Genomic DNA, 12,849 nt, shown 5'->3' with positions numbered 1-12,849 from the left:
CCCCCCGCCACCCCCCCCCAACCCCCCCCTTCTTCTTCTTGCTCCATCGGCATTTCTTGTTTGCCTGCGAGAGCTCTCTTTCTGGTAAAACCATGTTTTCTAGCTCCTTATGCCCTTCTTGAGACTTACTTGCTTGCTGAAAAACAGGTGCTTGTACCTGTAGTCACATACCGTTGTGCTAAGCATAGAAAAAATCTCCTTCCAACGCAATCTCCAACCTTTGCCTTCTCACTTATTCAGCGATCAGTGTTTCAGCAAAACACCTTGTGCTCTCTGTCAAAACGTGCTTCCATTTCTACCTCATGCTAAGTTTCTACATTCACGCATCTTTCTGCCAAGCCTACATAGCTGTGAAACTTTCTTCCCAAACTTTCATCCTCTCCAACAAGCTCGAGCTCCAAGGACACCCTTTGGCTTTCGCTGAGTGCGCGCTGCCCACGTAGCTCTCGCTGAGCCAAGTGGGCCAGGGGAGAAGCACTTGCTGCACGAGTGTTTCAAGGTGCACGGCTTTGAAGGCAGCACCACAATCCGGGCCACGAGAAGGGCTGAGGAAGAACGTGCTGTCGTCCTGGCACCTTTCTCCTGTGTGCGAGACGTTTAACTGAAGCTCTTCGCTCGTTCTCCATGAGAGCAACTGCTGGAGGCTGCCAAGGCAGCTGCGAGCACGAAAGCATAGCCGGGCGTCTGTCTTAGAAGAAAGGCGCAGAGCCGCAGTGGGACGCGCCCTTTCCGGAGGCTGCTTGGACAAGGGGTGCTTTAGGAAGGCCTTCTGCTTTGACGCCTGCTCCTGGCTGAGCTCTAGCTGCAGGGACTCTGCAAGGCTGAAGGACTAGGAGAGTGCCTATCTCCACGCTGTGCGGTGACGCGCTAGGGCTCCGCGTTGCCTTTTGCAGAAGCGAGGACGCCCTCAGCCGGCTCGGCTTGTGAACGAGCCCTTGCTGGACTTCTGCAACTTCGGTGCACTGCACACGCAAGCCCGCTGCTCTGCGGCTTCGTTCTTCGCCTCACGTTGTCCGCACAAAAGGGAAGCCCAGCGAGAGGGCACTGAACTTGGCCGCTTTTGCTCGTGCATGCTGCACGCAGCCACGCTGTAGCGTGCACGCTTTCTTTGCACAGCTCTAGAGGAGAAAGGCTCACGGAGGCTGTCTGCACTTCAGGCGGCTCTCTTGAAAGCTGTTTCTTGCATCGGCGAAGTTACAGCATTTCAGGGAGTGGGTATGCAGAGCCAGCCCTACAGCTGTCAGCTACAGCTCGGAGGCATACCGGGAGCCGCTTTCTGTTCAAGTTACAAAGCATTCTATCGTTTTCTTTGCTGAGTATCTTCATACAGTACAAGCAGTAAGCACCATACACAGTGATACCTTGACATTTGCCTGTAGCCTCTCGTGACTCCTACCATTGCCGTATTATAGTCATTCTTATCCAATCGCAAGAGTAAGCAAGTTACAATTTAAGCTTACCACGGAGAATTCTCAGACCCCCCACCACCGCCACCACCCCGCCCCCCCCACCAGCCCCCCCCACCGCCACCCCCCCCCCAACCCCCCCCTTCTTCTTCTTGCTCCATCGGCATTTCTTGTTTGCCTGCGAGAGCTCTCTTTCTGGTAAAACCATGTTTTCTAGCTCCTTATGCCCTTCTTGAGACTTACTTGCTTGCTGAAAAACAGGTGCTTGTACCTGTAGTCACATACCGTTGTGCTAAGCATAGAAAAAATCTCCTTCCAACGCAATCTCCAACCTTTGCCTTCTCACTTATTCAGCGATCAGTGTTTCAGCAAAACACCTTGTGCTCTCTGTCAAAACGTGCTTCCATTTCTACCTCATGCTAAGTTTCTACATTCACGCATCTTTCTGCCAAGCCTACATAGCTGTGAAACTTTCTTCCCAAACTTTCATCCTCTCCAACAAGCTCGAGCTCCAAGGACACCCTTTGGCTTTCGCTGAGTGCGCGCTGCCCACGTAGCTCTCGCTGAGCCAAGTGGGCCAGGGGAGAAGCACTTGCTGCACGAGTGTTTCAAGGTGCACGGCTTTGAAGGCAGCACCACAATCCGGGCCACGAGAAGGGCTGAGGAAGAACGTGCTGTCGTCCTGGCACCTTTCTCCTGTGTGCGAGACGTTTAACTGAAGCTCTTCGCTCGTTCTCCATGAGAGCAACTGCTGGAGGCTGCCAAGGCAGCTGCGAGCACGAAAGCATAGCCGGGCGTCTGTCTTAGAAGAAAGGCGCAGAGCCGCAGTGGGACGCGCCCTTTCCGGAGGCTGCTTGGACAAGGGGTGCTTTAGGAAGGCCTTCTGCTTTGACGCCTGCTCCTGGCTGAGCTCTAGCTGCAGGGACTCTGCAAGGCTGAAGGACTAGGAGAGTGCCTATCTCCACGCTGTGCGGTGACGCGCTAGGGCTCCGCGTTGCCTTTTGCAGAAGCGAGGACGCCCTCAGCCGGCTCGGCTTGTGAACGAGCCCTTGCTGGACTTCTGCAACTTCGGTGCACTGCACACGCAAGCCCGCTGCTCTGCGGCTTCGTTCTTCGCCTCACGTTGTCCGCACAAAAGGGAAGCCCAGCGAGAGGGCACTGAACTTGGCCGCTTTTGCTCGTGCATGCTGCACGCAGCCACGCTGTAGCGTGCACGCTTTCTTTGCACAGCTCTAGAGGAGAAAGGCTCACGAAGGCTGTCTGCACTTCAGGCGGCTCTCTTGAAAGCTGTTTCTTGCATCGGCGAAGTTACAGCATTTCAGGGAGTGGGTATGCAGAGCCAGCCCTACAGCTGTCAGCTACAGCTCGGAGGCATACCGGGAGCCGCTTTCTGTTCAAGTTACAAAGCATTCTATCGTTTTCTTTGCTGAGTATCTTCATACAGTACAAGCAGTAAGCACCATACACAGTGATACCTTGACATTTGCCTGTAGCCTCTCGTGACTCCTACCATTGCCGTATTATAGTCATTCTTATCCAATCGCAAGAGTAAGCAAGTTACAATTTAAGCTTACCACGGAGAATTCTCAGACCCCCCACCACCGCCACCACCCCGCCCCCCCCACCAGCCCCCCCCCCCGCCACCCCCCCCAACCCCCCCCTTCTTCTTCTTGCTCCATCGGCATTTCTTGTTTGCCTGCGAGAGCTCTCTTTCTGGTAAAACCATGTTTTCTAGCTCCTTATGCCCTTCTTGAGACTTACTTGCTTGCTGAAAAACAGGTGCTTGTACCTGTAGTCACATACCGTTGTGCTAAGCATAGAAAAAATCTCCTTCCAACGCAATCTCCAACCTTTGCCTTCTCACTTATTCAGCGATCAGTGTTTCAGCAAAACACCTTGTGCTCTCTGTCAAAACGTGCTTCCATTTCTACCTCATGCTAAGTTTCTACATTCACGCATCTTTCTGCCAAGCCTACATAGCTGTGAAACTTTCTTCCCAAACTTTCATCCTCTCCAACAAGCTCGAGCTCCAAGGACACCCTTTGGCTTTCGCTGAGTGCGCGCTGCCCACGTAGCTCTCGCTGAGCCAAGTGGGCCAGGGGAGAAGCACTTGCTGCACGAGTGTTTCAAGGTGCACGGCTTTGAAGGCAGCACCACAATCCGGGCCACGAGAAGGGCTGAGGAAGAACGTGCTGTCGTCCTGGCACCTTTCTCCTGTGTGCGAGACGTTTAACTGAAGCTCTTCGCTCGTTCTCCATGAGAGCAACTGCTGGAGGCTGCCAAGGCAGCTGCGAGCACGAAAGCATAGCCGGGCGTCTGTCTTAGAAGAAAGGCGCAGAGCCGCAGTGGGACGCGCCCTTTCCGGAGGCTGCTTGGACAAGGGGTGCTTTAGGAAGGCCTTCTGCTTTGACGCCTGCTCCTGGCTGAGCTCTAGCTGCAGGGACTCTGCAAGGCTGAAGGACTAGGAGAGTGCCTATCTCCACGCTGTGCGGTGACGCGCTAGGGCTCCGCGTTGCCTTTTGCAGAAGCGAGGACGCCCTCAGCCGGCTCGGCTTGTGAACGAGCCCTTGCTGGACTTCTGCAACTTCGGTGCACTGCACACGCAAGCCCGCTGCTCTGCGGCTTCGTTCTTCGCCTCACGTTGTCCGCACAAAAGGGAAGCCCAGCGAGGGCACTGAACTTGGCCGCTTTTGCTCGTGCATGCTGCACGCAGCCACGCTGTAGCGTGCACGCTTTCTTTGCACAGCTCTAGAGGAGAAAGGCTCACGAAGGCTGTCTGCACTTCAGGCGGCTCTCTTGAAAGCTGTTTCTTGCATCGGCGAAGTTACAGCATTTCAGGGAGTGGGTATGCAGAGCCAGCCCTACAGCTGTCAGCTACAGCTCGGAGGCATACCGGGAGCCGCTTTCTGTTCAAGTTACAAAGCATTCTATCGTTTTCTTTGCTGAGTATCTTCATACAGTACAAGCAGTAAGCACCATACACAGTGATACCTTGACATTTGCCTGTAGCCTCTCGTGACTCCTACCATTGCCGTATTATAGTCATTCTTATCCAATCGCAAGAGTAAGCAAGTTACAATTTAAGCTTACCACGGAGAATTCTCAGACCCCCCACCACCGCCACCACCCCGCCCCCCCCACCAGCCCCCCCCACCGCCACCCCCCCCCCAACCCCCCCCTTCTTCTTCTTGCTCCATCGGCATTTCTTGTTTGCCTGCGAGAGCTCTCTTTCTGGTAAAACCATGTTTTCTAGCTCCTTATGCCCTTCTTGAGACTTACTTGCTTGCTGAAAAACAGGTGCTTGTACCTGTAGTCACATACCGTTGTGCTAAGCATAGAAAAAATCTCCTTCCAACGCAATCTCCAACCTTTGCCTTCTCACTTATTCAGCGATCGGTGTTTCAGCAAAACACCTTGTGCTCTCTGTCAAAACGTGCTTCCATTTCTACCTCATGCTAAGTTTCTACATTCACGCATCTTTCTGCCAAGCCTACATAGCTGTGAAACTTTCTTCCCAAACTTTCATCCTCTCCAACAAGCTCGAGCTCCAAGGACACCCTTTGGCTTTCGCTGAGTGCGCGCTGCCCACGTAGCTCTCGCTGAGCCAAGTGGGCCAGGGGAGAAGCACTTGCTGCACGAGTGTTTCAAGGTGCACGGCTTTGAAGGCAGCACCACAATCCGGGCCACGAGAAGGGCTGAGGAAGAACGTGCTGTCGTCCTGGCACCTTTCTCCTGTGTGCGAGACGTTTAACTGAAGCTCTTCGCTCGTTCTCCATGAGAGCAACTGCTGGAGGCTGCCAAGGCAGCTGCGAGCACGAAAGCATAGCCGGGCGTCTGTCTTAGAAGAAAGGCGCAGAGCCGCAGTGGGACGCGCCCTTTCCGGAGGCTGCTTGGACAAGGGGTGCTTTAGGAAGGCCTTCTGCTTTGACGCCTGCTCCTGGCTGAGCTCTAGCTGCAGGGACTCTGCAAGGCTGAAGGACTAGGAGAGTGCCTATCTCCACGCTGTGCGGTGACGCGCTAGGGCTCCGCGTTGCCTTTTGCAGAAGCGAGGACGCCCTCAGCCGGCTCGGCTTGTGAACGAGCCCTTGCTGGACTTCTGCAACTTCGGTGCACTGCACACGCAAGCCCGCTGCTCTGCGGCTTCGTTCTTCGCCTCACGTTGTCCGCACAAAAGGGAAGCCCAGCGAGAGGGCACTGAACTTGGCCGCTTTTGCTCGTGCATGCTGCACGCAGCCACGCTGTAGCGTGCACGCTTTCTTTGCACAGCTCTAGAGGAGAAAGGCTCACGAAGGCTGTCTGCACTTCAGGCGGCTCTCTTGAAAGCTGTTTCTTGCATCGGCGAAGTTACAGCATTTCAGGGAGTGGGTATGCAGAGCCAGCCCTACAGCTGTCAGCTACAGCTCGGAGGCATACCGGGAGCCGCTTTCTGTTCAAGTTACAAAGCATTCTATCGTTTTCTTTGCTGAGTATCTTCATACAGTACAAGCAGTAAGCACCATACACAGTGATACCTTGACATTTGCCTGTAGCCTCTCGTGACTCCTACCATTGCCGTATTATAGTCATTCTTATCCAATCGCAAGAGTAAGCAAGTTACAATTTAAGCTTACCACGGAGAATTCTCAGACCCCCCACCACCGCCACCACCCCGCCCCCCCCACCAGCCCCCCCCCCCGCCACCCCCCCCCAACCCCCCCCTTCTTCTTCTTGCTCCATCGGCATTTCTTGTTTGCCTGCGAGAGCTCTCTTTCTGGTAAAACCATGTTTTCTAGCTCCTTATGCCCTTCTTGAGACTTACTTGCTTGCTGAAAAACAGGTGCTTGTACCTGTAGTCACATACCGTTGTGCTAAGCATAGAAAAAATCTCCTTCCAACGCAATCTCCAACCTTTGCCTTCTCACTTATTCAGCGATCAGTGTTTCAGCAAAACACCTTGTGCTCTCTGTCAAAACGTGCTTCCATTTCTACCTCATGCTAAGTTTCTACATTCACGCATCTTTCTGCCAAGCCTACATAGCTGTGAAACTTTCTTCCCAAACTTTCATCCTCTCCAACAAGCTCGAGCTCCAAGGACACCCTTTGGCTTTCGCTGAGTGCGCGCTGCCCACGTAGCTCTCGCTGAGCCAAGTGGGCCAGGGGAGAAGCACTTGCTGCACGAGTGTTTCAAGGTGCACGGCTTTGAAGGCAGCACCACAATCCGGGCCACGAGAAGGGCTGAGGAAGAACGTGCTGTCGTCCTGGCACCTTTCTCCTGTGTGCGAGACGTTTAACTGAAGCTCTTCGCTCGTTCTCCATGAGAGCAACTGCTGGAGGCTGCCAAGGCAGCTGCGAGCACGAAAGCATAGCCGGGCGTCTGTCTTAGAAGAAAGGCGCAGAGCCGCAGTGGGACGCGCCCTTTCCGGAGGCTGCTTGGACAAGGGGTGCTTTAGGAAGGCCTTCTGCTTTGACGCCTGCTCCTGGCTGAGCTCTAGCTGCAGGGACTCTGCAAGGCTGAAGGACTAGGAGAGTGCCTATCTCCACGCTGTGCGGTGACGCGCTAGGGCTCCGCGTTGCCTTTTGCAGAAGCGAGGACGCCCTCAGCCGGCTCGGCTTGTGAACGAGCCCTTGCTGGACTTCTGCAACTTCGGTGCACTGCACACGCAAGCCCGCTGCTCTGCGGCTTCGTTCTTCGCCTCACGTTGTCCGCACAAAAGGGAAGCCCAGCGAGGGCACTGAACTTGGCCGCTTTTGCTCGTGCATGCTGCACGCAGCCACGCTGTAGCGTGCACGCTTTCTTTGCACAGCTCTAGAGGAGAAAGGCTCACGAAGGCTGTCTGCACTTCAGGCGGCTCTCTTGAAAGCTGTTTCTTGCATCGGCGAAGTTACAGCATTTCAGGGAGTGGGTATGCAGAGCCAGCCCTACAGCTGTCAGCTACAGCTCGGAGGCATACCGGGAGCCGCTTTCTGTTCAAGTTACAAAGCATTCTATCGTTTTCTTTGCTGAGTATCTTCATACAGTACAAGCAGTAAGCACCATACACAGTGATACCTTGACATTTGCCTGTAGCCTCTCGTGACTCCTACCATTGCCGTATTATAGTCATTCTTATCCAATCGCAAGAGTAAGCAAGTTACAATTTAAGCTTACCACGGAGAATTCTCAGACCCCCCACCACCGCCACCACCCCGCCCCCCCCACCAGCCCCCCCCACCGCCACCCCCCCCCCAACCCCCCCCTTCTTCTTCTTGCTCCATCGGCATTTCTTGTTTGCCTGCGAGAGCTCTCTTTCTGGTAAAACCATGTTTTCTAGCTCCTTATGCCCTTCTTGAGACTTACTTGCTTGCTGAAAAACAGGTGCTTGTACCTGTAGTCACATACCGTTGTGCTAAGCATAGAAAAAATCTCCTTCCAACGCAATCTCCAACCTTTGCCTTCTCACTTATTCAGCGATCGGTGTTTCAGCAAAACACCTTGTGCTCTCTGTCAAAACGTGCTTCCATTTCTACCTCATGCTAAGTTTCTACATTCACGCATCTTTCTGCCAAGCCTACATAGCTGTGAAACTTTCTTCCCAAACTTTCATCCTCTCCAACAAGCTCGAGCTCCAAGGACACCCTTTGGCTTTCGCTGAGTGCGCGCTGCCCACGTAGCTCTCGCTGAGCCAAGTGGGCCAGGGGAGAAGCACTTGCTGCACGAGTGTTTCAAGGTGCACGGCTTTGAAGGCAGCACCACAATCCGGGCCACGAGAAGGGCTGAGGAAGAACGTGCTGTCGTCCTGGCACCTTTCTCCTGTGTGCGAGACGTTTAACTGAAGCTCTTCGCTCGTTCTCCATGAGAGCAACTGCTGGAGGCTGCCAAGGCAGCTGCGAGCACGAAAGCATAGCCGGGCGTCTGTCTTAGAAGAAAGGCGCAGAGCCGCAGTGGGACGCGCCCTTTCCGGAGGCTGCTTGGACAAGGGGTGCTTTAGGAAGGCCTTCTGCTTTGACGCCTGCTCCTGGCTGAGCTCTAGCTGCAGGGACTCTGCAAGGCTGAAGGACTAGGAGAGTGCCTATCTCCACGCTGTGCGGTGACGCGCTAGGGCTCCGCGTTGCCTTTTGCAGAAGCGAGGACGCCCTCAGCCGGCTCGGCTTGTGAACGAGCCCTTGCTGGACTTCTGCAACTTCGGTGCACTGCACACGCAAGCCCGCTGCTCTGCGGCTTCGTTCTTCGCCTCACGTTGTCCGCACAAAAGGGAAGCCCAGCGAGAGGGCACTGAACTTGGCCGCTTTTGCTCGTGCATGCTGCACGCAGCCACGCTGTAGCGTGCACGCTTTCTTTGCACAGCTCTAGAGGAGAAAGGCTCACGAAGGCTGTCTGCACTTCAGGCGGCTCTCTTGAAAGCTGTTTCTTGCATCGGCGAAGTTACAGCATTTCAGGGAGTGGGTATGCAGAGCCAGCCCTACAGCTGTCAGCTACAGCTCGGAGGCATACCGGGAGCCGCTTTCTGTTCAAGTTACAAAGCATTCTATCGTTTTCTTTGCTGAGTATCTTCATACAGTACAAGCAGTAAGCACCATACACAGTGATACCTTGACATTTGCCTGTAGCCTCTCGTGACTCCTACCATTGCCGTATTATAGTCATTCTTATCCAATCGCAAGAGTAAGCAAGTTACAATTTAAGCTTACCACGGAGAATTCTCAGACCCCCCACCACCGCCACCACCCCGCCCCCCCCACCAGCCCCCCCCCCCGCCACCCCCCCCCAACCCCCCCCTTCTTCTTCTTGCTCCATCGGCATTTCTTGTTTGCCTGCGAGAGCTCTCTTTCTGGTAAAACCATGTTTTCTAGCTCCTTATGCCCTTCTTGAGACTTACTTGCTTGCTGAAAAACAGGTGCTTGTACCTGTAGTCACATACCGTTGTGCTAAGCATAGAAAAAATCTCCTTCCAACGCAATCTCCAACCTTTGCCTTCTCACTTATTCAGCGATCAGTGTTTCAGCAAAACACCTTGTGCTCTCTGTCAAAACGTGCTTCCATTTCTACCTCATGCTAAGTTTCTACATTCACGCATCTTTCTGCCAAGCCTACATAGCTGTGAAACTTTCTTCCCAAACTTTCATCCTCTCCAACAAGCTCGAGCTCCAAGGACACCCTTTGGCTTTCGCTGAGTGCGCGCTGCCCACGTAGCTCTCGCTGAGCCAAGTGGGCCAGGGGAGAAGCACTTGCTGCACGAGTGTTTCAAGGTGCACGGCTTTGAAGGCAGCACCACAATCCGGGCCACGAGAAGGGCTGAGGAAGAACGTGCTGTCGTCCTGGCACCTTTCTCCTGTGTGCGAGACGTTTAACTGAAGCTCTTCGCTCGTTCTCCATGAGAGCAACTGCTGGAGGCTGCCAAGGCAGCTGCGAGCACGAAAGCATAGCCGGGCGTCTGTCTTAGAAGAAAGGCGCAGAGCCGCAGTGGGACGCGCCCTTTCCGGAGGCTGCTTGGACAAGGGGTGCTTTAGGAAGGCCTTCTGCTTTGACGCCTGCTCCTGGCTGAGCTCTAGCTGCAGGGACTCTGCAAGGCTGAAGGACTAGGAGAGTGCCTATCTCCACGCTGTGCGGTGACGCGCTAGGGCTCCGCGTTGCCTTTTGCAGAAGCGAGGACGCCCTCAGCCGGCTCGGCTTGTGAACGAGCCCTTGCTGGACTTCTGCAACTTCGGTGCACTGCACACGCAAGCCCGCTGCTCTGCGGCTTCGTTCTTCGCCTCACGTTGTCCGCACAAAAGGGAAGCCCAGCGAGGGCACTGAACTTGGCCGCTTTTGCTCGTGCATGCTGCACGCAGCCACGCTGTAGCGTGCACGCTTTCTTTGCACAGCTCTAGAGGAGAAAGGCTCACGAAGGCTGTCTGCACTTCAGGCGGCTCTCTTGAAAGCTGTTTCTTGCATCGGCGAAGTTACAGCATTTCAGGGAGTGGGTATGCAGAGCCAGCCCTACAGCTGTCAGCTACAGCTCGGAGGCATACCGGGAGCCGCTTTCTGTTCAAGTTACAAAGCATTCTATCGTTTTCTTTGCTGAGTATCTTCATACAGTACAAGCAGTAAGCACCATACACAGTGATACCTTGACATTTGCCTGTAGCCTCTCGTGACTCCTACCATTGCCGTATTATAGTCATTCTTATCCAATCGCAAGAGTAAGCAAGTTACAATTTAAGCTTACCACGGAGAATTCTCAGACCCCCCACCACCGCCACCACCCCGCCCCCCCCACCAGCCCCCCCCACCGCCACCCCCCCCCCAACCCCCCCCTTCTTCTTCTTGCTCCATCGGCATTTCTTGTTTGCCTGCGAGAGCTCTCTTTCTGGTAAAACCATGTTTTCTAGCTCCTTATGCCCTTCTTGAGACTTACTTGCTTGCTGAAAAACAGGTGCTTGTACCTGTAGTCACATACCGTTGTGCTAAGCATAGAAAAAATCTCCTTCCAACGCAATCTCCAACCTTTGCCTTCTCACTTATTCAGCGATCGGTGTTTCAGCAAAACACCTTGTGCTCTCTGTCAAAACGTGCTTCCATTTCTACCTCATGCTAAGTTTCTACATTCACGCATCTTTCTGCCAAGCCTACATAGCTGTGAAACTTTCTTCCCAAACTTTCATCCTCTCCAACAAGCTCGAGCTCCAAGGACACCCTTTGGCTTTCGCTGAGTGCGCGCTGCCCACGTAGCTCTCGCTGAGCCAAGTGGGCCAGGGGAGAAGCACTTGCTGCACGAGTGTTTCAAGGTGCACGGCTTTGAAGGCAGCACCACAATCCGGGCCACGAGAAGGGCTGAGGAAGAACGTGCTGTCGTCCTGGCACCTTTCTCCTGTGTGCGAGACGTTTAACTGAAGCTCTTCGCTCGTTCTCCATGAGAGCAACTGCTGGAGGCTGCCAAGGCAGCTGCGAGCACGAAAGCATAGCCGGGCGTCTGTCTTAGAAGAAAGGCGCAGAGCCGCAGTGGGACGCGCCCTTTCCGGAGGCTGCTTGGACAAGGGGTGCTTTAGGAAGGCCTTCTGCTTTGACGCCTGCTCCTGGCTGAGCTCTAGCTGCAGGGACTCTGCAAGGCTGAAGGACTAGGAGAGTGCCTATCTCCACGCTGTGCGGTGACGCGCTAGGGCTCCGCGTTGCCTTTTGCAGAAGCGAGGACGCCCTCAGCCGGCTCGGCTTGTGAACGAGCCCTTGCTGGACTTCTGCAACTTCGGTGCACTGCACACGCAAGCCCGCTGCTCTGCGGCTTCGTTCTTCGCCTCACGTTGTCCGCACAAAAGGGAAGCCCAGCGAGAGGGCACTGAACTTGGCCGCTTTTGCTCGTGCATGCTGCACGCAGCCACGCTGTAGCGTGCACGCTTTCTTTGCACAGCTCTAGAGGAGAAAGGCTCACGAAGGCTGTCTGCACTTCAGGCGGCTCTCTTGAAAGCTGTTTCTTGCATCGGCGAAGTTACAGCATTTCAGGGAGTGGGTATGCAGAGCCAGCCCTACAGCTGTCAGCTACAGCTCGGAGGCATACCGGGAGCCGCTTTCTGTTCAAGTTACAAAGCATTCTATCGTTTTCTTTGCTGAGTATCTTCATACAGTACAAGCAGTAAGCACCATACACAGTGATACCTTGACATTTGCCTGTAGCCTCTCGTGACTCCTACCATTGCCGTATTATAGTCATTCTTATCCAATCGCAAGAGTAAGCAAGTTACAATTTAAGCTTACCACGGAGAATTCTCAGACCCCCCACCACCGCCACCACCCCGCCCCCCCCACCAGCCCCCCCCCCCGCCACCCCCCCCCAACCCCCCCCTTCTTCTTCTTGCTCCATCGGCATTTCTTGTTTGCCTGCGAGAGCTCTCTTTCTGGTAAAACCATGTTTTCTAGCTCCTTATGCCCTTCTTGAGACTTACTTGCTTGCTGAAAAACAGGTGCTTGTACCTGTAGTCACATACCGTTGTGCTAAGCATAGAAAAAATCTCCTTCCAACGCAATCTCCAACCTTTGCCTTCTCACTTATTCAGCGATCAGTGTTTCAGCAAAACACCTTGTGCTCTCTGTCAAAACGTGCTTCCATTTCTACCTCATGCTAAGTTTCTACATTCACGCATCTTTCTGCCAAGCCTACATAGCTGTGAAACTTTCTTCCCAAACTTTCATCCTCTCCAACAAGCTCGAGCTCCAAGGACACCCTTTGGCTTTCGCTGAGTGCGCGCTGCCCACGTAGCTCTCGCTGAGCCAAGTGGGCCAGGGGAGAAGCACTTGCTGCACGAGTGTTTCAAGGTGCACGGCTTTGAAGGCAGCACCACAATCCGGGCCACGAGAAGGGCTGAGGAAGAACGTGCTGTCGTCCTGGCACCTTTCTCCTGTGTGCGAGACGTTTAACTGAAGCTCTTCGCTCGTTCTCCATGAGAGCAACTGCTGGAGGCTGCCAAGGCAGCTGCGAGCACGAAAGCATAGCCGGGCGTCTGTCTTAGAAGAAAG

Source organism: Coloeus monedula (assembly GCF_965178545.1).
Source record: "Coloeus monedula genome assembly, chromosome: 5".
NCBI lineage: Eukaryota > Metazoa > Chordata > Aves > Passeriformes > Corvidae > Coloeus > Coloeus monedula.
This window is presented reverse-complemented; position numbering follows the sequence as displayed.